The sequence below is a fragment of the Canis lupus genome, chromosome 16 (genome assembly GCF_011100685.1).
Source record: "Canis lupus familiaris isolate Mischka breed German Shepherd chromosome 16, alternate assembly UU_Cfam_GSD_1.0, whole genome shotgun sequence".
NCBI lineage: Eukaryota > Metazoa > Chordata > Mammalia > Carnivora > Canidae > Canis > Canis lupus.
Genome location: NC_049237.1, coordinates 48,969,768 through 48,995,390, shown reverse-complemented (window position 1 = coordinate 48,995,390; position 25,623 = coordinate 48,969,768). Strand labels below are relative to the sequence as shown.

General features: G+C 42.0%; 1 protein-coding gene and 1 long non-coding RNA gene across 7 annotated transcripts in view; one reads left to right on the top strand and one right to left on the bottom strand.

The window, feature by feature from the left end:
• Window positions 1–8,402, bottom strand: part of LOC119874672 — a 73,115-nt gene extending 64,713 nt beyond the window's left edge. The window contains exon 1 of the long non-coding RNA XR_005371658.1: window positions 8,263–8,402. This is a non-coding gene — a long non-coding RNA (uncharacterized LOC119874672). The remainder of the gene's footprint in view (window positions 1–8,262) is intronic.
• LOC119874670 (teneurin transmembrane protein 3) overlaps window positions 8,229–25,623 on the top strand; it is a 601,805-nt gene continuing 584,410 nt past the window's right edge. For 4 of the 6 annotated variants that reach the window (XM_038560464.1, XM_038560463.1, XM_038560462.1 and 1 more), the window contains exon 1: window positions 8,229–8,376. The gene's annotated coding sequence lies outside the window, so the exon portion shown is untranslated. Of the gene's footprint in view, window positions 8,377–8,867; window positions 8,951–25,623 lie in introns of those variants that run through there. The other 2 variants (XM_038560465.1, XM_038560461.1) reach the window with 2 other exon arrangements.

The window sequence follows — 25,623 nt, the reverse complement described above, 5'->3', positions numbered from 1 at the left end:
CATGAAGCTATATTTTGGAAACATGAATGCAAACTTTACTACTGAGCAGACCATAGATCTACCTAGACTTTTAGCCTCTGAGCACTTTGGTATTGAATTGTAGTTTCAGGAAGTTGGTGTAGAAAAAAAATGCCCATTTATTAATTATATTTAAAGGCTTTGGAGAATACATACATGTAATTAAAATGCCAATGATGACAAATAATAGTGCCATGATTAATTTCTTGCAGAGCCAGTATCTTTCTTTCAAGGAAAAAATTCTTGCCCCTTCACCTAGCTGATGAATTCCCAGGAGTATTCCTAGACTCCAACTTGAAGCATTTTAATGTGTTTTTTTTTTTTTTTAATGCAGTTCCGATTGTTTGTCTTACACATTTTTTGTGTGTAGATGTTGTCTGGGTGATGGAAGGTAGGGATTAAACTGGGTTTCTTACAGGGTCAATTTACAGGGTCAATTCAAAAGGACTGAGCAGATAAATTTACATTTTCAAGCTAAATCATTAAAATTATGGTGAGTAATACATCTTATAAAGATATTAACATACACCTAATAGGTCACCCACACCCACGGCAGAGTTTTAGTACTTCTCAGTAATTCCATTTACTTGACATAAATGGTTTTGTCTGATTGCTCTAACCTATCATGATACCTTGAGCAAAACAACTGATGTCATTCAATAAGGAGTTAGGATCCATTAAAGAGAAGCCCATTATAACATTTTATACAATCTACAATGCAAATGAGAACACTGTTTAAACATAAAAATGGGAAAGAAAATCTGAAGGAGGCTGAGTATTTCCTAAATCAAAAAAAAAAAAAAAAAGCTAGTCTTGACTCCTAAGATTTAAAAAATATCCTGCAAAATATCAACCCAAAATTGTGGAATACCTCTTTGTCTTCCCAATCTAAGGATTCTAACTTCTCATAATGCACAGAAAGATCTTCCAGCAAGAACCCCCCTCCACATACAGCATTGTGTTAAACTTCCTCCAATTGTTCAGCTAATTCTTATGCTTCTCCAATTTTACTGGATATGATGTTTTTATTGGGGTTCAGGGAAGCATGGCTAATGACATCAGCAAGCTTTGTGATTTCTCGCTGCCAGTTTTCTACACAACTTACACTTTTGTCACTCAAACGGCACCAAATTGCTCCAACAATTAATCTTAAAGCGCAGGAGCAGGGGGACTTTTAAATGGACCCCTTCTTGGGATTTTGTGTTAAAAACAGAAAAGTTCCCATGAGTGAAGGGGGTAAGTGAGCTTCTCCAGCCTCTGCTCTCCCCCAGGTCTCACTCTTCTGTGCCACCCCCTCCCCAAAGGAATGAATTACATTTCTCTTCTTGTCCTTTAAATGAATAGCATAGTTTGGGTGAAATTATCGGGCAATTGCATGCCTTTTATGCAGATAATGCTATTTGATGAAAGCGGTGTTTTGATCTGCTAAGGATAATACAGATCCAGGGTTGGATTCATTGGTGAGAGTAAAGCTGTCTTCTGTGATAACTTCATCTCAGCATGAGGTCAGTCGGCGAAAACTAGGATGGAGGATTAAAAAATGACACAGTCGGAGCAGTATTCAGTTCCCTGCTGTGCTCCTGGCTGCACACTATAGCTTATGTTTCTGATCTGTTATGGTATTGTCTGCCTTTCTCTCTCCGAGCAGAAAGAGATTGCTTAAAACTTTTCTTTTTTCAGCTAGAGGGATTAGTTCTGTGCAGCTTTTTTAATTAAAGAAACTGTATCTTTTTCAAGGCAATTGAAAGCTGCAAGGGAAGGACCATCAACATCCATAACTCAGTACTATTATCTGTAAAAAGTGGGAGCTCTAAATTTGATATTCAAACACAGGAAAAGGGAGCTCTAGAATTCTGGTTGTGTTCTTAACCTTCCTTGATGCCTTCGATCCCCAAATGAGGAACAGCAAACACATTATTTGGGCTAAGTCCCCAATATACTCCCATAAGTCGTAACTTCCCTCCGCTTTGCGTTTTGAGCGTGGCCGAGCTTGCTTAATTAAATCTTGATGATGAGAGCGAAGTGCCCTTGAAAATTGTGTGAGAGGAAATAGGTTGGACTATATATCTTTTTCTTTACCCAGAGATCATTTTTAAACATTTCCATTCTCCTGAAAGTGATAACAGTAGAAAACGTCTGCTTAATATGGGCAATTTGCATTTAAACAGTGCAAAGTACGACGTTATGGTACTTTATCACCACGCACCTCCGCATTTGTGATAAGCGGTCATCATCTTTATTAATCTGAGGGGGGCATGGATTGGATCTAGCCAAAGTGATGATGCATTTGTCAGGACGTATCCATTTGAGTTGAATTTATAGCTCAATTTAACCCAGGTTAATGTCGAAAATCCTCAAATGTTTCAAATAAGGCCCATATGGTTATCACTTTACAAAGCATACAGGCTCTGCGCTTCGGTTGCTATATACACATCTCCAACTAAATTCCATGCCACATCAATTAGAAACAGTCCTCCTGAGCAGACAGGAACAAACAGAGATTGTTTCCCCAATACCAGCTGAACCCTTGTCTTGCAGAAATGAAAAGCAGTCATCTTAGGCTCTCCACTTCTTACCATTAAAAGTCCAAAGGAATTCGGTAAACAATAAGGGTGTCAGGGTATCATATTTAATAGAAAATACTCTGGGTATCTGCATTTGATAGGTGCCTACTACCAATTTTTCCAAATTTCCGTATACACAGTTCACTGAAAAAGAGGAGAACAAAATCTGATATCTTGGCTTTTCCCCATTATTCTTGTCTTTACTTCAGACTATGTGTCTGAGAAGTCAACCAAGTTCAGAGGTGAATCGATGTGGCTTAATATCATAACTAGAATTTTTAAACTATGTGCCATTAAAAAACCGGATGACCAGAAAGTGGAGAAGTGTACTTAATATTTTTGAAGTTAATCTTATGTATGACCTATCCTTTTTTTAAAAGAAAATCAGAATGAATAGGGTGAAAATATTTTATTCATGCATTCACTCATTCATTCAACAACCACTTAATGAACATCTTCTGTATGGCAGCCCTTTGTGCTGCTAAACCCCGTGGTTTTAAGGAGCTATTGGAAAAGGCCCATATAATAAAGCAGTGGCAGTATTTATTACATGCAGAAAATACTGTGGAAGCTCTTCCAAGGGAGGGAAGTAACATTAATAGGCACTTTAAAAATAGGTGTTTCAGAAGCTGGGAGTACTGGACATCCCAGACTCAGGAGTGGGCAAAGGGAAGAGAGAGCAGGACACTTCTGGGAAATGAAAAGGTGCTTTGTGGGACTACAAATAAATGCAGTCACTCGATGCCTAGATTTTTAATCTATATCTACAAGTTAACTTATAGACTGGATCCTGAAATATCTATAGGACATCATATTATTAACAAAATTGTCTTCCGTCATCAATTAAACCTTGCCAGCAGCTAGTGTCTACCTTAAATACACTAGATATTGTATATGTTGTATTCCTTAAATATGGTGTATATATGCTGCTTATTAAAAAGCTGTCCATAGAAAATGTGACAGAGCTTAAAGGGCACTTTCATGCTATTAATGACTGAGGTTTCATCTTTCAGCATGGAATAATGTGGCACATTTTAAACACATATGTGGAATTAGACCAAAATTGAAAGTGCCACATGAGAAAGGATGCTCCTGTGTTCAAAATCCTTCAAGGAACTGGGTTTTTTCTATGTGATGGAAGCAAAACCAAGGCAGCACTTGGGTTGGGCTCTGCAAATACCTTTTCACGGAGCGAGGGTGGGAGCCACGTGTAGGCTCTGTGTATCCAGTGGAACACAAACCCGCGTACTGGAAAAGCATGGGCCCGTTTAAAGGTTCATTTGTCCGATCACCAGTTCACTGGGTAGCCCCGAAATGGATTTGCATGGAGAGGCCTTTCTTGCTTTAATTAAGGTAATGAAAGCATATTTTCCACCACCAATAGTCAATTTTATGACTTGATCGGTGATCAAAATAGAAGATTTGTTTTACAGTGTCTCTCAACCTAACAGCAAACATCTGATAACAACTTTAGAGCTACTTGAGAGACTTCGGTGTAGAAGTTAGGTTCTAGTGCTGTAAATTGCTCCAGATTAGTCGTTTGCAAAGTGATTTAACACTCCAAGTGCCTAGGACTCTGGCTGGGCTCTTCCTTCCCCAGACTGCCAGCTTCAGCCTCTGTGTTAAGCTGCTCATCACTTATTGTCCTCAGTTGAGACATAACATCCTTTTGGAAGTAATATAGATTATTGGCTTTCCTGATCTCTTCGAAGGGTCAGCGGGAAGTCCTAAATGTCTAAACTGTGGCTCCCTGAGTCATTTCCCCCCTTCCTTAGCAGTGCCCAGAACCCCTTGGGTGGGAGAGGTTGCAGTCCCGATGTGAGCCCTACAGTCAGGCCGTTCTTGCCTCGGTTTGCTAGAGCAGATGTAGTAACACCAAAGGATGCCCACGCGTGGAGCGGTGCCCAGGAACCTCCTGGGAGAGCCTCCTACCTGCCTGCCCGGTGCTCCCCTTCTGCACGCCTCAAAGCCCCGCATGTCAAGGGAGGAAGTGGCTGCCGAGACCGGCTGCGCCCCACGGGAGGGAGCCAGGAACAGCTGCCACCCAGCCTCCACGGCTCCAGGCTGGACCTGTAGGACGGGAGGCGAAAACTGACAGCCCCCAAAGCATCAGCCCCCAGGGGAGGCTCACGTGATACCGACTCAAAGGGATCGGCACCACCTTCAAGTGAGGAGCGACCCTCCCCTGAAGTGGGGAGTTGATGGAGCCCCAGAACAGGGGCTGGTGGCCCAGCCTCAGCAGCAGGGCCAGAGCCTGTCCCTTCCCCACCCCATCTCAGTCCTGAGGGCACAGCCTTTCCTTCCTAATCCCAAAGTGGTTCGGTCTCTGATCTGCCTCCCCAGCAGGCCGTAGGGGTTTGCAAGGGCCGCAGGCGTGCATTTCCAGGTGTGGGGGTAGGGGCTGCAAGGGGAGCTCGGCAATGATTTTTTTTTTCCGGAGAGCTGCGTATCACTGTGACAAGGGGGCCCCACGGGAGGTCGATGCCGCCAGCTCGGCCCCATTATCCTGTGCACGACCGACCAGCTGCCTTAACGCGGCAAAGTCACCAGCCGCGCCGGCAGAGTTTGCTGTGAGCAGCCAGAGGTTTGCAAAGCAGACAGCCACGTCTTGCATTTCTTCTCCCGCTCAGAGTTTTTATTGCAGCCGAGGGCACGGCGTGATCTCCCCACCGTCCCCGCCCTCCCCTGACGACTGCTCAGCGAGGCAAAAAGCCTGATGGTCACGTAGCAAGCCGCCTCTCTGCTTTCCAAGGATGCATTCGGAAGAGAAAGCGTTGGTATAGTTGGGCACTGTACAACATCAGCTTTCCCCAACCACCTCGAATGATGGAACTTCTTTGTTAGTGAGAAAAAAACAAACAAAAAAAAACAACCCACCACCCACGAAGCCTCAAACTTAACACACGTAAACTGCCTGGATTTCGGGCTTAGCCTTCCACTCGCAGACAGTGGTTGAGGACACCCCGTGGTGTGGCACAGAGTGCAGGGGCCTGGGTGAACGAGTTCTAGAGTTATTTTGTCTATGTTGCAAACAAATAGTGTGAACGTTCAGCATCACATACTGGAAAACTTTGAATATCATGTAACGGGGAGCTGGGCTAGAGACAAGCTTCAAGATTTATTACCATTTCTAAATTTTATGAGTTCTATTGTTTCCTATGCTCATTACCAGCTTTAGCTATAATGAGGGCTGAAAAGAGAAAAGAGCTGAAAAGAAGAAACATGCCACTCCCCCCCCCATACACACACACACACACACACACACACACACACCTCCTGCCTGTTCTACCGGCAATTGACTTCCTCTGTTCTGGCCTCTTTAGGACGTGTCTTATCTCTTGTGTGTGTGTGTGTGTCTATTCCTAGATAATAAGGTACAAAAGAGCAAGGGGGAGTGTTACATGGACACTTAAAGTTTTGAACACTTAAGATGTTTTTGTGGGAACTGGGCTACAAAGGTGATTTATGCAACACGCTTCGGGTTTCCTTATGATCAGATCATCAGGGATGCAAATTTTCAGCAGCTGGTGTGACTGTCATGTAATATCTGCAGTACAGCTTCACAATTCAAAAGTTTTCTTAAGAAAATGAGGATGACTAGGCTGAGAGGGGAATAAGCATTCGTTTGCCCCCGCTGCCCTTTTATATTTTCAAGTGTGAAACATGCAAAACAGGAAAGAGCCTGAGCCACCCCAGGGCGACTCCAGATTCCTGCGGAGTAGGAATAGTGCTTGCGGTGCTTCGCGTCACTGGCAACCCCGGGAGTGGGGTCACCGCGGTCACGCATTACCGTTGGTTTCCTAACCAGTGGGTGCGTCTGGTCATTTAACAACTTGGGGAACTCGGTGCGACTGGGCGCGCTAATTCAAGTTCAGGGACTCTCCTGGTCAATCCTGCCCAAAACTTTGGAGAAACTCTACGAGGAAGCCTCAGGCTGTCCTAGGAGGCACTGCTCTTGTTTTCCGAGGGCTTGGTCTGTCTCTTGTTCTGCGCGGAGTTACAAACACAGGTGTCTGTCCTTCCAGCCCGGGTCCCTCCCCGTTAGGGGCTGGTCACCTGCTCTGAAGGTGAAAGTGGAGGATGCAGGGAGCAGGCTGGGAGCTCGCGTTCCTCGGCCAGGCTGCCTGGGTCAAGGGTGCCGGCGGCCGGGAAGGCCTGGGGTACTAATTCAGGGCTGCTCCCGGCAGGGGGAGGCTAGGGCGCCGGGAGGGGAGCCCGGGGGGTGGTGCTAGGGCTCCAGGAGGGGAGCCCGGGGGGTGGTGCTAGGGCTCCAGGAGGGGAGCCGGGGGGTGGGGGGCTAGGGCGCGGGGAGGGGACCCCGGGGTGGGGGCTAGGGCTCCGGGAGGGCAGCCCGGGGTGGGGGGGAGGTGCTGGGGCTCCGGGAGGGCAGCCCGGGGTGGGGGCTAGGGCTCCGGGAGGGCATCCCAGCGCGCCCCGGGCGCCGCGAGCGCGCTCGCCCCAGCCCCGCTGCGGTGGGTGCGGAGCAGGTTCCAGGGGGCGAAGGTCCGGGAGCGGCTGCGCCACGGTGGCGGAGCGGGTGTCCAGAACGCCCCGCTGCCGGAGCTGCCGGAGCTGCCTCTGCCCCGGGCGGGCTTCTCGGAGGCCGGGGAGCCCGGCGCTGGGGAGTCGGGAGCGAGGGTTGCAGGGAACTTAAGTGGGTAAAAGCGGCAGTTACCCTGCGGAGAGCAGTAAACTTTCCTTTCCCTCCCACCGCAAACAAAGTGGAGGCCGGGGCTGCGTGGGGCTGCTCATCTGGGGCAGGACGGGGGGTGGGAGGATGCGGGGTGCGGAGCCTTTAGAGGCCTCCCTCCAGGAGCCATCCCCCGCCGGTGCGCGCCGGGGGTGGGGGGGTGGGGAGGGAGGTCCCGGGGCTGCTCCGCCGCCGCCGGGTCGGGGCTCCCGGGGGTCCCGGTGTGCGCAGCCCCGCGCAGCGCGCCGAGGTCACTGGCGCTTTCAGCCTCGCCCGAGAGGCCAGCCTGGAAGGCAAAGGCGCAGGGCATTTTCAGAGCCTCTTGTAAAGGACCGGCCGCCTCCCGGGGCTGGAAATCCTTAATTGCACCCTTCGGCCTCGGAATCCATCTTCCCGGCAGCGTCTCGCACTCCTACCTCCTCGGGTGACTCAGCTGACCTGCGATGCCCACCCTACGGAAGGATCAAGAAAAGTACTTTTCCTATAAGGAGGTGAGAGGTCTGATTGCAGCGGGAAGTGTTTCTCCACTTGGGTCCGAAGCACGGAATGACCCGCCCCTCCCCCCGCCCCCCGCCCCCCCACGCACCCCCCCCTGCACTTCGTAGGTGCGCGTGAATTTCATTTGGCGCTGTAAGTTCATTAGTGTTTGCAATCAGCGGCGGGCCGACCCCTCATCAGGGCCGCCAGCCGGCAAGAGCCATTCATCAGCGTGAAGTGTTATTCACGGATGACCCCTAAATCACGGCGAGAGTAGTAGATGCCCTGATTGGTCACAGCACGCGGGCCTCGGAGCTTCCCCGCGCCCGACGCGGCCGGGAGGGGGGAGGCGGGAGGGGGGAGGCGGGAGGAGGGAGCCAGGGAGGGGCGGCGCCGTGGTTCAGTCCGGCAAATCCCATTTGACAGCAAGAGGCAGCAAACGGGGGAATCTCGGTCTCCTCTCATTTTTTTTTTTTTTTTTTGGAATTAAAAAAAGAAGAAGAGATAAAGTACCTGTCACCTTGACAAGTGGCGGAGCGGAGGCGTCCGGGATTATAAATGATCAGAGCCGGGTCCAGCTCGCCCGTGGTTGGGCTCTCCCGCGATCTGCACGGGGGGAAGCGCATGGTAGGCTCCTCGCCTCGCGCACACACGCGCACACGCGCACACACACACACACACACACACACGCGGACACGTGTACGCGCCCCCCCTCCCCCCGCGCCCCGCGCCCCGCGCCCGGGTCACACAATCAAGGTCCTGGATGCTGCTCCCCGGCGCGGCGCCCTCGCCTCCTCGCCTCTCCCTCCCTCCCCCTCCTCCTCCTCCCCCTCCTCTTCCTCCCTCGCCCCGCCGAGCACCGCAAACTCGGGCCGGGCCTCCGGGGCCCAGCTGGAGGCTCCGAGGGCCCGGCGGGAAGGGAGAGGGAGGGAGGGAGGGAGGGGGAGGGGGTGGAGAGCGCGCGCCGGGGAGGAAAAGAAAGTGAACTCATTGGCGCTCCCGCGCGCTGCCCTGCCCCCGCCGCGGCCCGGGGAGGGAAGTTGTAACACTTGCCGTCCGCCCCCGCCCCGCCCCGCCCCCGCTCCCACGCTCCGCTCCCTCCGCGGCCCCCTCCCCCCGCGCCCGGCTCCTTTGAATTTGGCCAAGTGCGGCGCGCGCGGCTCGGTGGACGCGGCGGCCGCGGCCGGGGACAGCCGAGCGGGTAAGTGGGCGCCGGCGCCGGCGCGCCTCCTGCCTGCTCCCGGGGTCCTGGCGCCCGGGGCGGGGGCGGGGGCGGGGGGCGGCGGCAGGTCGGCCGGCGGGGGTGGTGCCCCCCTGCCCTCCCCTGCCCTGCCCTGCCCTGCCCGGGTCCGGCCTCCCCGGGGGCCCCCCCCCCCCGCCCTCGCGTCTGACACCTCGGGCCGCCGGCTCAGGTGGGAGCTCGGGGCTCGGCGCGGCGGTTCCGGGGAGCCCCGGGCTCGCGGGTCCCCCCTCCCCTCCCCCGAGGACGGCAAGCTCGGAAGGGGGGGGGGGGGTCCGGCCCCGGGGCGCTGCGCCCTCCGAGAAGCTGCCCGAGGAGACCCCGGGGGGCTCGCAGCGAGCGGGAGGCCCCGAAGTGTCCCCGCGGGGCTCCTCCAAGTCGCGGGCAGCCGAGTTGGGACGGCGGGGAGCGCGCAGCCCGGGGCCCGGGACTTCGCCTGGAAACTCTGTTGGGGCCGCACGCAGGCAGACCCCCTGGGGTGGGCACGCAGGGCGACCGCGGGCCCGTGGACCTGCGCCCCAGCTCGGGCTGCAGCGAGCCTCGCGCCGCGTTGGAAGGAGCTTCACGTGTTTCCCGTGGAGGTGGACCGTGGTGATCCCCGCTCAGCACCCTCCTCCGTGCAGCGTGGAGTCCACGCTCCGTACCTCACCTTCCAGGGACTTGCAGTGGTGACCTGCTGCTGAGCTATTGAGGAGAAAGGGTGACAGGTAATCCTACCGCGCACTAACAGCAGATGCATGTGTTTTCTGAAGTCCCGGGGATTCAGAGCTGGAGAAAAGTTTCCAGGTACTTCTGGGTAAGCGCTGAGCCGGGGAAAGGGCGAGAGCTGTCCAAGCGCTTTCCGCAGGGCCGCAGCCTGCTGGGATCCCGGAGAACCCGGACTGCCTCTTCCTAATACTCTTGCTTCTTAGCTTCTGACAATGTATTTGTCAAACATTTGTAGGCTCTAGCAGGATCCGCTGGGTGGTCTTTTCCCTCGAAGCAGAACTATGTTCAAGCGTTACCTTTCCTTTCTGTTGTCACAAACAAAACAAAACAAAAAGACAGGACTGGCATCTTTGGGAAGCTTGGAAGCGTACCCCCAAAAGGTGGTATTGCAGCTTAGCAGAACTTGCCATTTGATTCCTTTAGCGGATGTGTTTCAGATACGATGCATACCCTCCTCCACACGGTTGCCTACCTGCTCAAGTATTTTTGGTCTCTCTAGCTAGCACATGAGGAACAGAGTTTAGAATTGAGAGAGTATAATGAAAACTCAAAGATTTCAATATTGCAGTTGACACAGACGTTTTTACACAAGCAAGACACAAACGGTCTTGCTTTGTGCACTCCTTCATACATTCTTAATGATCTAAAACTTCTAGCCTTTATTTCTTAGTATCTGAAATTCTGCTAAGAGCCGTGAAACTTTCGATTTGTGATTCTAAATGCAGAGCAAATATTTAATTCTTGCTCTAAGAGTGAGAGGTTAGTTCAGTAATAAGACTTGCTAATCCCACTTTAAAATGTCATGGCATTCACAAATTATTCCTAAATTCTTCAAAGATAGGGGTTTATAAGGAGTTTAGTTAAGTTATTCTATTGTGTATTTCAGGATTGAATGTATCTCTCTTCCTGTTGCATTTTCCTTGACAATTTGCCTTCTTTCTTATTTGAATTGTAGTATTCTTCTTACTCAAAGGTACCGTTTTGTTTTTTGTCTTTTTTTTTTTGCTAGTGGTGAATATATTTTATTTTAGACAATTTTAAAAAGGATGTATGTTATGAGAGAAAGTTGTTTCTTTAAGTAAGATAAGGATATTTTTGTATATACTACACAGTTTTTATGAAAACGTATTTATGTACTAATAACTATGCCAGTGCTTATATATTTGAAAAACACATATTAGTATCCTGTGCCAACAGCATTAATGTTAGCAACTCATAGACAGGGAGTATCGACCCTAATGAGGATTTCTTAATTTTGTGAAATAAAGCAGATAAAATTATAGTAGAATTCTGACTATTTTTTTTCTTTCCAAGTTGAATCATTTTGTATGGCTGAGTTTATTTTCTAGAAAGTAATGTTTTAGGTAAATTATACAGGCTTTGCTTACTATGATCTTGTAGGCGTGTCATGAGTCTTTAGGTTAGAAAAAAGAACCTGCTTTATTAGGGTGAAGACAAAGAAAGATAAGGATGCTTATCTTCCAATAGAAGAAAGCACCTAAATAGAGTGAAAAGTTTCAAATTTATTCCGAAAGAAACCCTAGCCAAACAATAATAATCCAGTTAGCAAGTTCCAGCTACTCTTTCTTAGCTTTGCTTCTGAAAGCCAAGAGTTAAAATTATTTTCTTTGTAGAGAGTCAAGCAAATAAGACACCAGGCAAAAGTGTATGGCTATCGTTGTGAGTGAGAATGACCTATCAGGAATACTTGATCAACTTTGAGCTTGATGGACAAAAAATGATGTTTTTGCAATAGCTGTGAAAGCATGTTTGGAAATACTCAAGTTTGTCCTGCGTACAGTGGTGCTGGGGAGTGAGTCCCGATGATACTCATAGTCTAACATAAAAGCGTCATAAATGCAACTTTATTTGTTTATTAATATTGATCATTTTAATAAATAGATTACCTCCTTTGATTTAAGCTCTATTTATCCCTGTAAAATTTTTATTTCTGGGCGGCTGAGGAGTGTCCTCAAGGTATTATACTTACGTGAATCAGGGTATTCAGCAGTGTTAATGAATTGTCGACTCTTTTCCTGAAGATGTGCTTGTAGAAACCTGTTAGGCATGTTCAGTGACACATTGCTTCTCTACCCCATGTTTTATTTGATAGCCGAATGTATTTGGACTTTCAGAACACGCTTTCTTTACTTCCATTGAGAATATCAGCAAAGCATACGGTAATTTGCTATCAAACTTTTACTCTGATCCACACCCAGTTGTGTATCCCTTTGAATTTGCAGCTAAAGCCATTGTTCATATTTGTTTCATACAGTGGAAGGATAGTCTGGAGGAGAATTTAACCCCCTTTATTCAAAATAAAGAACTGTACCGAAAAGATAGCACAATGATGTTATGCTACTCAAAAGTTTTAGTAACTGACTCTTAAAAAATTATGTCATCTAAGCTTCTTTCAGAACACATTCAAAGCCTTATTTTGGAGAGAGCAGATGTTTTAAGAATCCTGATGGACATTTTGTACTTTAAAAAAAAAAACTTATAAGTTTCAAAACTGATTAATTGTTGTGTCTTATAAAAACTGATTTATTTCATACTTTTTTATACCAAGCATTACCATTATGAAGCTCTCCTTCTAATTGAGATTAATGTTTCTGAGCAAAGAAGTGGTTTAGAGGGCTGCATTCATTTTGAGTGCTGTTGTAATCAATTTTAGATACAGCATTCCACAGTGGGTCAGTTTGCATCCAAACCTGCCTTATTATGTAGAATTAACTTGTTGGTGATTGATAGTAATACTTCTACATCTTGAGAAGTCATTTGTTTCCAAACAAGTGTGATGGCTTGTATGAGTTTTAAAATATTGCTTCTTATAATTAAAACATCCTTTTGGGGACTTAATTTGAACTTTCTCTAAGAATTATATAAAACATGAGGAAACAATTCATTAATGCATATTCAACTACGATAGCCTTTTTTTTTTCTCCAGATACAATATGCCTCAGGTGTATTTTCTTGTTCATCTAAGGGCTTTGTGGTCTTTTGGAGTCGTAAATGGTAAACATTATGCAACTAGGTTATTTCCTTTTTTGTTTATATCAATATTCTAGTTGAGTTTTACAAGGAATTCTTAGAATTATAGAATTCTACATCTTGCACATGTGTTATAACTTTATTTTATAAGGGGGGAGGTATAATCCTGACAATAATGCTTGTGGAGGTAATTCTTTACCCTCTTTGGAAATCTGGAAAGATGGTGAATATTATCATCCCTACGGTGATGTTTGCATTTGTACCTTAGTTGTGCTTGGTCTCAACTTTATCAGCATTTTCTTCTCTTCCGAGAGACCACGTGAATATTTTCTTGGACTTTGGTCCATACTGTGATGTATGCTTATAGTCTCGGTAAATTAAGATATTAAAAGCACAGAATATAATAATAATATAGATAAGTATTCTAAGATAGCCATCATCTATAGGATTTTTAAATAAAGATATGACTGCTTTATAGTGAAGATAAAGTTCCCACAGTGACAGTGTTTTCTGATTTCAGGGAAAAAAAAAAAGACTTGGTAGGAAATATGTTCATTATATTTTAATTTTTTTCACTGTAATGATAGATTATGTACACTGAATTAGTGTTGTTCCAGTTAAAAACATTCATTTAAAACAATTTGAAACATTAAAATAATGTACTTAAAATATCATTTTCAAAGCATCATTTTAGCCATCCATTAGAATATAAATTTCAAAATACAGAAACATGTTCTAAGATATATAGATGCATCAAACACCAAAACCACAATAAGATTCCTTCATTAGAAAGAATGTTGATTTGTGTGTGTGTGTGTGTGTGTGTGTGTGTGTGTGTGTGATTTTGATTAAATAACTCAGGTGACTGGGTAGTTAGAACAGCTGTGTAGGATTCCTGTAAAAGTAATCTACTGAAACCTGCTTCTTTCTACTTTAAATAAGTCACGGAGCAAATGACTGTCAGTATCGTAGGACGTACTCACAGGTCATGAGTATAGGATTGCAACCATATCGTATAATAATGATTATGATAATTATTATAATAATAATAAAAAGGAGACCTTAGTAGCCCGTTGATACTCTGCTGGAAGACCTAGCACTAGGGTAGCATTGACTTTTCAAACAAGTTTGTGATAGGTGGCAGTCTTAACTGAGTTCCAAGACTTCAAGGAGGTAATAGATGGCTTTAATGTTTTAGGAGCCTGTGTTGATACCGTGTGTCACATTACCCAACTATGGTTATATTCTTTCCTATAAGTTAAGGAGTTGATGATCGCTTATGGAGCGATGACAGTTTTAAAAATCATTTTCCAAAACCACATCTGTAGTCATCTCTGCTTTCCTGTGGAACATACAAAAAAGAGATGATTCTTTTTTGCAAATGGAGTATTTTGAGAAAAACAGGTGCATATATTCACCCTTGTATGTTCAATTATACAAAAGTTATTGTGAGATGCTGTTTGTTGAGAAAGCGTTTTCCGGTACCGTGGAATACTTTTTACTTTCAATTACAGAAGTTGGGGAGGAGTGGGATGCTGTGATTTGGTTTGCCCTGGGGCGGGGTCATATTATTTAATAATAAGCAGCTATTTTATAACTGGATCTACTGGGTCTCTGCCTCAAAACCAAAGGAAGATACAGAGAGAGAAAGAGGAAGAGGGAGGAGGAGTGAAGAAGAGGAAGAGGAGAGAATATGAACATGAATATCTTTTATAAAAAGTGATGGTCCTTTGAGCTGCTTCTGTGTGTAGCACTGTGTTTACAAGGAAAAGCGATCTATAAAGGGCAAATTTGGTCATTGCAAGTTAATTGGGTAAGTACAGAAGAAAATTAACTTCTAAATTTTTTCACTTTTAAGTATTTGCATTTTAGATCCAGGAATATAAACATCACTAGTTTCTAAAAACTAATCAAATTTCAAATATTGTATATGGTACTTCATATTTACAGTGAAAAAGAAAATGTGTTAACAGTTCTACTTTATATTTTCTTTGTATATGGGACTGAACACCAAATTATAATTTTCTAATTCTCAAATTTATAGAGCGACTTAAAAAACAGTCTGGTTATTTTAAATGATCATTTAGGAGGTGACTTACAAGGTCACTTATCTTTGAAGATACGGCTCATAATCAGTATATTTTAGTCATTCTGTCATTTCTTCAATTATTAGTTATACTTGCCAGAATCTTATGATAATTCCTCTTCAGATTGCCATAATTTAGCAAGAAATAACAGCCTGGTAATGACTGTCTGCCTTCAGCCAGATTCCGAACCACTTTTGAAGAGTAGGATGACATGAAATTGTGGTCCTTGCTTTTTCTAGAGAAAAATTTAAAAAAAGAAAGAAAGAAAGAAAGAAAGAAAAGGTATTCTTTTAAGAGAATGGATTATTTCTCTCGAGTACAGTTCAGCTCAACTAATATTTTACAATGAGAATGTGGACGCACTATCAGTGTGAGGAAGTGAGGTGTCTTTTTTATTACAGGGGCGTTTCCAAAGAGAGGTCCTCCCCCCAGGAAGCTCTAGCATCCCTATTGTGGCCAGCATTTGGCTTTCCTACTAGAGTGCTACCTTAGGAGAGCTAAAATGCTGGGACAGCACGTTGGAAGGTATGTTATGCAGAGAGTGATGAGACAGGACCGAAATTAACTTAATTTACAGAGAGAAATGCATGAAGTATTTTAATGGGTTTGCATGAAGCACTTACAAATATGTTAATATTGGGATATGTTTATTTCAGTAATTGCAAAAGTGATCCTATTGAAAAGTATGCTTGTTTATTCTCAGCCTACCAAATGCTCTTTTAAAATGTGACATCTATGCTAATACCTTTATCAGAGAATTTGAAATTTTTCAACATGTAGGTGGAAAAAATTGGCAAGGGACTGGTCCTTTATACAGAGCTGGCACAGAGCTTGTCATTTAAAATAATTATGAAAGCCAAAAGACAGCTGTAAATTTTATTTCTTTCAGAATTTATAATAACTTCCAGCTCAAGAAAGCGGCCGGACTTATAGTTCTTAAACACAGCAAATCTGACTTTTCCCCCCCTCTGAAGAACAACAACAAAAAAGCATTTTAAACAGTATTATTATATTTTTCTATGTTTATAATAAAAAATTAGATGAATATTTAAAAGGTAAATTTTTTGCTTACATTTTGTGCAATGATAAGAATAATGTAGACAAAAATACTACAAGTCATAACTACTCTGGGAATTTAAATAAATACAGAAAAGTGATTCACTTAATTTCGAAAAGGAATTAGAGCTAGAGTACAACCATCGCATTTTGTCTCCTGATGGTCACAAAAATGAGACATTCTTCCTACAGCAATATTGCTAAATTTTATGATGGCATCAATAATCGTTTGGAGAATATCTTGACACAATCAAATTAACTAAAATATTAATCCTTTCATGTTCTGTTTAAGAAATATTGCTAGAGAATTAGAAAGCTCTCAAAAATAAACATACCTTCCAGCAAAAAGATGTTTGTTGCCGTACAAAGCTTTCAATGAATTTGGATTCAGAAAGGGCTGAAGGTCGAGGAGAACTTTTGCCTGAATATTACCATTCAAATTAAAACAGAACAGACATTTTTCATCTGTAATATATTTCTAAGTTGATATCTCGATCTTCATTTTCACCCAGTCTTTCTCTAATGAAGCTGTGCTAGCATATTTAATGTTTAAAATTAATTTCAATTTAAACAAAAATTAAAGTTCTTACTCATAGGTCATGTGTACCTATCAAACCAGAATTAAATCCTCATTTTTGGAGTAATTTTTATGCTGTCTTATAACTTTTTCTTGCCAGATAGAAATAGAATAGCCTATTCTGCATTGCATGTGATTCAAAAATTACATGAAACAAAATTCTCCTTTACCGGTTACTTTTGCCCTAGAGTGTACAATCTCTGAATGAGAACCTGGCTATACAAAAAATTTTGTAAACCATATTGCCGTGTTAAGTTGATTTGCCAATAAGATTTTTTTCCCTTGTTACTCATTTTAAGAATTACAGCTGTGGCAGGAAAGAAAACTTTTTAAATGTTTTCTGTCTTGTGTTTTGATCGTGATATAATTTTTAAAATTATGTATTAATTTGTATGATATTAGGTGGTGTAGTATATGTTTGGTGTTATTCCTTTGAAGGAAAATAAGTCATTGCAAAGGGTGTAATTTATAAATTAAATAAATGTAAAATTATTCACATAGGATTTGAAGCACAATACATTATGGTTAAAAATGCAGTGTCAAACAGAAGTCTTCATTTTGTGTTTTCAAATTCAAATACCGTTTTACTGATGATATAAGTAATTAGATCTCAATAATTTAAGTTATTTACACTTATGGCTTTTATCTTTTACATGGTTCCACTAATCCGAACTTTGTATTTTTATTTAAAAGCATATTATGCTCTACAGTCAGCAATTAAGAAATCTAAAAGTATTAGTAATTAAAGTGTACATTAACTCCAATATAAGGTTTTGAAGAGCCTGATAGGAAGTATGATAATTAGGTAAATCTGGTGTTCTAGAAATCCTAGAAATACTTTAATGCATATCCCGTCTTGTATAGTCTAGACACTGGGAAACCATTCATTAATATATATATATGTATATATATATACATATATATATGCAATATCCACACAGATAACCAAAAAGTTTTTTTATTACAAAACTGAAAGACGAATTATGCATTGATGTTATTTTATTTTCCCTTAAGTCACACAGCATGAATGCATTTGTAAAATAAAAGTCACATTTTAAGATACATCATTTATTGGTATTCTGGCTTAAGGTAATCTCAATAAAATCCATATTATCTTGCATTTCATTTCAGCATGATGTTAGCAAGTTGAGGCAGCCCTCAGTCAGGGCCATGGCAAAAGTCTGATCTCTTTACTTGAAGTTTTATATAAAACCTGTATTTGAAGTGACATACTTCATCTCCATGTGCAGGTGTTTTCTGAGATTTTGACAAAAGAGAGATCTGAAGGAGAGGACCAAGTGCTTGTTTTAAGAGATGCCATCGGTTCATTCTGCTCACATCATCTGATGAAAATATCTTTTAAAACTGTATTATACTTCAGATAGGAATTTTAACCTATCAAGCTGGGTGAATTTCATATTCAGCTATCAGCAGAGGGTAATTTTGAATTACTTAAAACAAATCATTAATGTATCACATATTTCATGTGAATGTGATATAAAGTATACGAATTGGTCGTGCAATTACCACTTGAGCTTTGAAAAGGTTAAAATTCACATTACAAATTTTAAATGTTGAAGAACGCAAAGTACTAATAGTTCAGTCTTGGAAATTGTTATCAATGTAAGCCTTCTAGGGACTGCTTTTTGTTGTTGTTATTTTGTTTTTACCCTTTTTCAAAAAAGTACCTTCCATGATATTATCACTTAATGTTAAGTCTGGACTATAAACATTTGATTTAGGAATAGATGTAAATTACTAGAACACATTATGTATTTTTTTTCCCCCAAATGAAAGTATCTCAAGGCTTTCTGGGTGAGGTTCTGGTTCTTTTGGGATTAAGAAGCATTGGTATAAATGGCTAATTTCGGTAGAAGAGTGTTACATAGTTTTTAAGTCCTCGTTATTACTTTTAAAAGAATATCCCATCAGGAATAGGAAGCTTTGTGGATAAGCTGCCACTCTTTGATGAAGGATTATGCATTCTCCCCTAAATCTGTGATCCCAGAATCTGTTACACAATGGTTTTATCAAGTAGCACTGGACTAGTTTGGCCATCATTTCATTTCCTCGAATAAGTTAATTGGTTCCTTTCCTAAATCTAATATTTATGTAGAATTTTGGTCTAAATATAAACTTGAGGCATTGATAGATCCAACTTCTAAAATCCAGAGGTTAATAATTTGATGCAAGATTACGATGAAGCCAGAAAAGTTTGGAAGGATGCTTTTACATTTATACCAGATGACAAATGAATTGATTATTGCGGGTACCCAGTCGTTTACATGGTTTACCTACTCAGTCAAGTCTGCAGGGTCTGTGGCCTGAGTGAAGTTCCTTGTAAGCTTTTCCTGTGTCAGTGATAGTCAAAGCAACTTGAGACAGAAATAATAGCATATAAAAATGAAGCCATCACATATAATTAGTTGATTATCTCTAACATGTATGCAAAAAGTGAGCATATTATAGCATACTTTGATCATGGGTTAAAAAAAAAAGAATGAGTGTTTTGTTATGTGACTACATTCCCATTAGAATGAATAATTTCTTGCAGAGCATTAAGACTGTAATAAAAATGTGTCATGTTGTAGGGAGTTTTTTTTTTTAGTCAGAGAACTATATTAAAGATTGGTCAGTTCATCTTATTAATCAAATATCAAATATTGGCTAATTAAGATAATTTTAACTGTAAGACCCAGTGATGATATCTAAAAAAGCATAATTTATAGACATTTTTCTTTAATAAATGGATTCTTATTTCTGAACCTATTAGCTTTTAAAAGTTTTTTGAAAATGGCAAAGTTTACTAAAAAATTGCAAAGTGCAGAAGTAAATTTCTTTTTACAATTTAAATCTAGTTTTTGTATACTTATTCATTGAATCATACTATATAAACTTTAGAAGTTATAATGTTAATATTCCTGTTAATATTCGTGTTCTGATTTTATTAGCCTCTTAAACTTGTATACAGGCATAAATATGTATCCATTGTGAATGAGATATGAATATAAAAAATTGGTTTTATTCTTAAATATTATATTGAGCATATTTATGAAAAGCTATTTTAAATTACCGCTTTTAATGATCAATTTAATGTGACAATTGATTATGTAAACCTTCATAAAAGATTCTAGGCTTTTACAATTGGTATAAATATGAGTTTTAAAAATAAAAAATACTGTCTGGAAACTAGCTACATATAACCAAGTTTTCAGGTACTTTATAAGATTTTTAGAAGAATTGAATTAAGACCTTAAGATATTTTATGTAGATATTTGTACAAATTTCCAATTTATTATTTCTAGGAAAACATAGGGTTTAATACACTTCACAGTAATTAGTTGAAAAACATTAGTCATCATGTTTCCTGTTTTTAATTTGGGAATATATGTGTTTTAATTTCACATGTAAAAGTAACAGATTAAGGATTTTGAAGAGCAGGGTTTTGGGTTTTTTTTTTTTTTTCTATCTTTCATCAGCTCTGTAGCTGAACCCATACAATCTCTTTCTTCATTATTCTAAGCCACTATCAGATTCTAATCTTTGCTGTGTCCACAGCTGTTTGAGGATTTTTTTTTTTTTTGGCAAGTGTAATTACAAATACATGTGTTTTGTGCACCTCACTTCTTATAAATGCCTATAAAGGAAGATGAAAGAACAGCAGGACGGACTCTGTACAGGTGCATGGGTGATTCTACTTGTTTTTAAATCATTATGTCAGTGGTTATGAGAAAGAATTGCAAAGATTAAAACATAACAACTTTGGCTTCAGTGATGTTGGCCATAAAAATCACTGAAAATTAAATAATTTCTCTACATTTTTATGGAGTTAAGTACCATGGGAATCAAGTGGTTTCCACATTTCTTTAGGTCATATATCTACAGTGATGGTCATAATTTAAACTCTAAACAAAATATGATAGTTTTTTTTCACTTCTTAAAAACCCATTAGAATATGACATTGTAGAGAGATTTATTAATCCCTTGCATTTATTTGGATGTGCCAAGTTGGAGAATGATTGATGTCAGATGGGCACTTAACAAATGTACTGTGATATAACCCTGCAGAAATTAGAGAGAGTGCTTTCTGGAGAAAATTCAACATATTTGTTTGCATTAATATTATTTATAGAACCAAATTGGAAACTATATGTAAACCCTAAGAAATGTTAAGTGTGTCAACTTGTAAGGACAACCTGTCTTCATTATTTATAATATCTCTCTTTTGTGCTGTTGGAATGTTCCCATCTCTGTGGACAGTGGGATTGGCTCTCAGAATAAGTAAAGGTACTTCCTGTGATTAGTAAAGTGTAGAAAATGAGTTCAATACTACTACTTTTAGGAAGGTGTCAAAGATGTTGCATAGAAACACGATTATTTTTGTTTTCCTCTTAGGAGATTCTAGAGAATATCTGATGCCTGATGAAAATTCTTTGGACAACAAAAGAGGGCAGGATGAGGAGTGGGATAGGCTTCATTTGGAAAAGATAGAACTACACATGGTTCGTCATTTTTCTGCTACTTTTCATGTAAGCGTATTGATTGTGGGAGAAGGTCTTCAATATTTTGAAAGCCAAGATAGGAAAAAAGTGCTTTAGTTTTAGGAAGGCTTTTGAGAATTGTTCAGGGGTGGACATGCACTGCTTACCAGTCAAAACTTGAAAATTTTCCCCTTTTATATTTAATATATTAGAAATTAGTAGACATTGAACCTATAAAAATTATGAGGCTATATAGATGTCATAAAGCTCTGCCCTGATTTGAATGTCTATCTTTATTTTTATTTATTTATTTATTTATTTATTTATTTATTTATTTATTTATTTATTTATTTATTTATGATAGTCACAGAGAGAGAGAGAGAGGCAGAGACACAGGCAGAGGGAGAAGCAGGCTCCATGCACCGGGAGCCCGACGTGGGATTCGATCCCGGGTCTCCAGGATCGCGCCCTGGGCCAAAGGCAGGCGCTAACCCGCTGCGCCACCCAGGGATCCCCGTCTGTCTTTATTTTTAATGTGTGCCTTACTTCCACAGGTATTTTTCTTCTCCCGATTCATTTAAGTCAAACCCCAAGTGTTTTGTCAGTGTTCTGTGTCCAAGTGACTCCGTCCTGGGAAAGATTAGAAGAAATAAGACATGATCTCAGACCCCTAGGAAGTTTTCCCTTCTAGTTGAGGCATGATATAAAAGATAACAGACCGTTATTAAGGCTATTAAGAAAGCTGAAAGAGGGTTTGGAAGAATTACTGCTTTGGTCAAATTGTGCTCTAAAAGCCCATGGATCTTTGAAATGCCAGGGAACCGAAGGGAGTACAGAATCTAAGGCTTCCAGCACACAGCTTTCCTGCAGCCTACAGACGTTAGCAGAGCCTTGAAACTCTATGAACGTTGGAAAGGACACGAAGCCGTAACTACTGACAAACAACAGAAGTGCCCTGGGGCTCACAAGCGTTTAAAAGGATAGACAGCCGAGTGAATCGGAACATGGGCCTGATACTTCTGCTCACAGGCATGGCCATAGATACCTAATAAGGTCGGTCACAAAGAGCCAGGGACCTGGGGAGAACAAAAAGTGGCCATTTGCCTCCTCCCCTGTGGAATAACTTGGCAAAATGTTTGTTGCAAGCTTACCCACAAAAGTACTGTGAAGGCAGAGGCCCTTCCATCCTGTTCTCGACACAGTGCCTGGCCCTGCAGAGTCCATCGGTAAATAACTGACGTGGGAATGCAATCCCCCCTCCCTCCGTGTCGGTGTCGAGGGCCCTCCCTGGAGAATAGCTCCTTTCTACGAAAGCTTTGTTCCCTCCAGACTTAGGGCATCCCCTAGGACCACTACAATTCCATAAGTGTATTATTCTATTATTTTAAGATTGCCTCTGATTCCTGATAAATCTGTAGTGCCAACAAGAAGTTGTTGGAGTTTAAGAGCAAAGGATACGGCATAGACTATAGATCTCTGGCAAAACCACCAGTTGACACAGAGAGGTAAGGGGATCCCAAGGCAGGGAAACGGAAGGAGCAACAGGAATCACCCACAGCAAGGCCAAATTTGCAAACAAGTGTCAGTGATGCCCAACAGGTAACGTGGACGCATGCAATTGGCCGGGGTAGTTGTGTGCTGCATTTTCACGTCTGCCGAGATACATGTTCTTTCATATTTCCTAAAATATGTGGTTCTCCTTGTCTTTTGTTTTTCCACTTTTGAGAGAGACATGCATGCAGAGAAATGTTTCTATGCTATTAGAGAAACAGCAGAGCAAGTTTGATAAGAAATAGTGTTGGCATAGGCTCAGAGACGGAGACACGGGGTGATGGGAGCCCAGCACTGAAGGGACGCATGCCTCATCCAAAAGGAGATACCACGTCACACCTCTAGACTGGTTGTTGCCATGTGGGGGTGAAACAGTGTTGCCAGATTGCAAGAATCTTCAAGAAATGCCAGAATATGAATTATGTGAAATCTCTAGATTTTTAAATGTTGGCTCATTAAAAAAAAAAAAAAAAGGCAACGCACAAAACACACAGATAAAACAAAACACGCCTGCAGGCTGGGTTTGGCAGTTGGGCCACCAGTTTGCAACCTGTGATATAGAGGCAGAGATCTGCATGATGTCTTTGGGAGATCGTGGGTGAGCAGCAGGAATGGAGCAGAGGATCCCCCATGGAAAAATCTGTGATGAGCTTGGAGAGAGAGCTTGGGCCCAGATTGTGGATTATCTTAAATGTCATCCTCTTCTACCCATTTTGGAGAAAAAAAAAACCATGTTTGCAGTTTGTAGTACACTTTTTCCTGCTTTAAAACAGAAACTTGGGTTGCCAGCGAGCCTTCCATAAGCATTGTTCATGCCAAGTCAGGAAAGGATTAAGTGACAGTAGAGGTTATAACCCACACTTTTGACCTTTCATTCAGATACTTGAGATCCCTCCCTCCCTAGCTCATCTTCTGCCCACCAGGGACTAAACGTGCCAGGCTCTTGATACCTTTAATACACCTATAATTTGGGGCCACTCCAGTAGCAAGCTATAGCTAATATGTTTTTCTGATAACATTTGACTATCACCTGAATCCAGATCCTACATTCTATATGACAGGAAAATCCAAAGTTAAAGATGACGTATTGGATTAGGTCATATCCATTACGTTAATTGAATAAAAGGAACACTTAGCTTCCCTTGGCTCGCTGTTTTTTATTGTTGGGTGCTGAAGGAGTTGGGCTCTGGAACTAGAGAAGCCTGCTCAAATCCCACATCTGTCATTTATTTTCCGTGTGACCTTGGGGAGAGCCACCCTGTCTCTGAGCCTCACTTCCTCATCTATAACAATGGTTGGTGACATTGCTATTGCCAGGAGCCTGGAACCCTGTCCTGTACGCTGTAGGTACCACGGTGGTGGTGGCTGCAGTCACTGGAGGGGCTGTCATTGGCACTTTTTGGTGAATATGGTGCTCTCTGACATGGCTTCATGTGAGTTTTGGAGTCAAATTTGGAGACGAAAATCAAGTCCCGCTGCGCCACTTAGTTACTTTAGTCTTCGTACCAAAAACTGGGGTGGATGTGAAGATGAAATGATCTGAAGCACAGAGAGGGATTACGTAGTGTCAGGTATGTAGTGAGACTTAATGTGTGTGTACAGATGTGTGTGTATCAGGAGAGTAGTGCACGTTAATCCAGCAGCCAGACTGCTGTAATATTAGCTCCCTAAATTAGGTGAGAAGAACCAAAAAGCAGTCACAGACCTTCTTCTCTTTTCTTGGGCTGTCATCTAGAATATTTCTCTTAATGAACAATTTTTAACAACCCTGATTCTCTGACTTGCCAAGTTACTGATTATAAGTGCTAAGTTCAGGTGGAGGAGTTGAGATACCCTGTTCAGCTTTGGCCTGTGGATAGCCGGAAGATTAACGGGTGCAAGGGCTTATCCACAGAGCAGCATACACAAAAGTACTGATGAGAACAGTCAGCCCCCATCATGATGGTCCAGAGTCACTTAAAGAAGAGAGGGCAATATCTGTGATGTTTTGCAACCGTTTATATAAAAAAGATGAAAAGATTCTTGAGGCACCTGGATGGCTCAGTCGGTTAAGCACCTGCCCTTGGTTCAGGTCATGATCCCAGGGTCCTGGGATTGAGATCCATGTGGAGCTGCTGCTCAGCAGAGAGCTTGCTTCCCCCTCTCCTTCCCGGTCCCCCTGCTTGTGCTCACTTGCTCTATCAACTAAAGCAATAAAATCTTAAAAAAAATTTTTTTTTGATATTTCAAGGAGTATAAGATTCATCTCTAAAGTGTATTCGAAGACACATTCCTTAATGATGTCAGGTAACTGGGATATTTTGTGGAAAAAAAAAAACCTGTTTGACAGAGTCAACATTTTTTTTAAAGATTTATTTATTTATGATAGACACACACACACACACACACACACACAGAGAAAGAGAGAGAGAGAGAGGAAGAGACACAGGCAGAGGGAGAAGCCGGCCCCATGCACTGGGAGCCCGACATGGGACTCGATCCCGGGTCTCCAGGGTTGCGCCCTGGGCCAAAGGCAGGCGCTAAACCACTGAGCCACCCAGGGATCCATCCCCCCAGGGTCAACATTTTAAGTATATTCTAGTTCATATTTTTTAAATGAAAACAGACATCTTTTTCCCACATGACTGTTGGAATTATATATGTATATAATATATATTATATATAAAGAATAGTGTTAATTATATATACAATATATAACAAAAATAAGCTATGTAGTTATATAAATTATATACATGTATTATATATTTATAAATTCTTTTTATAGGTTATATATAAATTGTAATAGAGATGCCAGGAAACTTTTCATGGAAATTTCGTGTCCAAGTTTGAAACATATATTTAAAATGTATTGATATATTAAGTAGAAATAATTACAAAACAAATGAGCATAGTGAAAAATGTTTCCATTTACTTAAGAGAATTACTTAGCATTTGGATGTATCTTGTTTATTTCTTTCAAAAAGACAGGATACAAAACATATCCACTAGCATATTAGTTAGCCCAGTGGATTTCTTAATGTCTTTATGAAAAGCACATTTTAAGCATTTGTGTGAAATGTTAGTTGGCTACAACGGATGGTGGCCATTTGTGTCTTTTTTTTTTTAATTTTAGCTCTGATGTCTTTATTACATTATCATTTATTAAGTATCTGCTCTGAGTCGACCATTGGTTTAGGCTTGGTG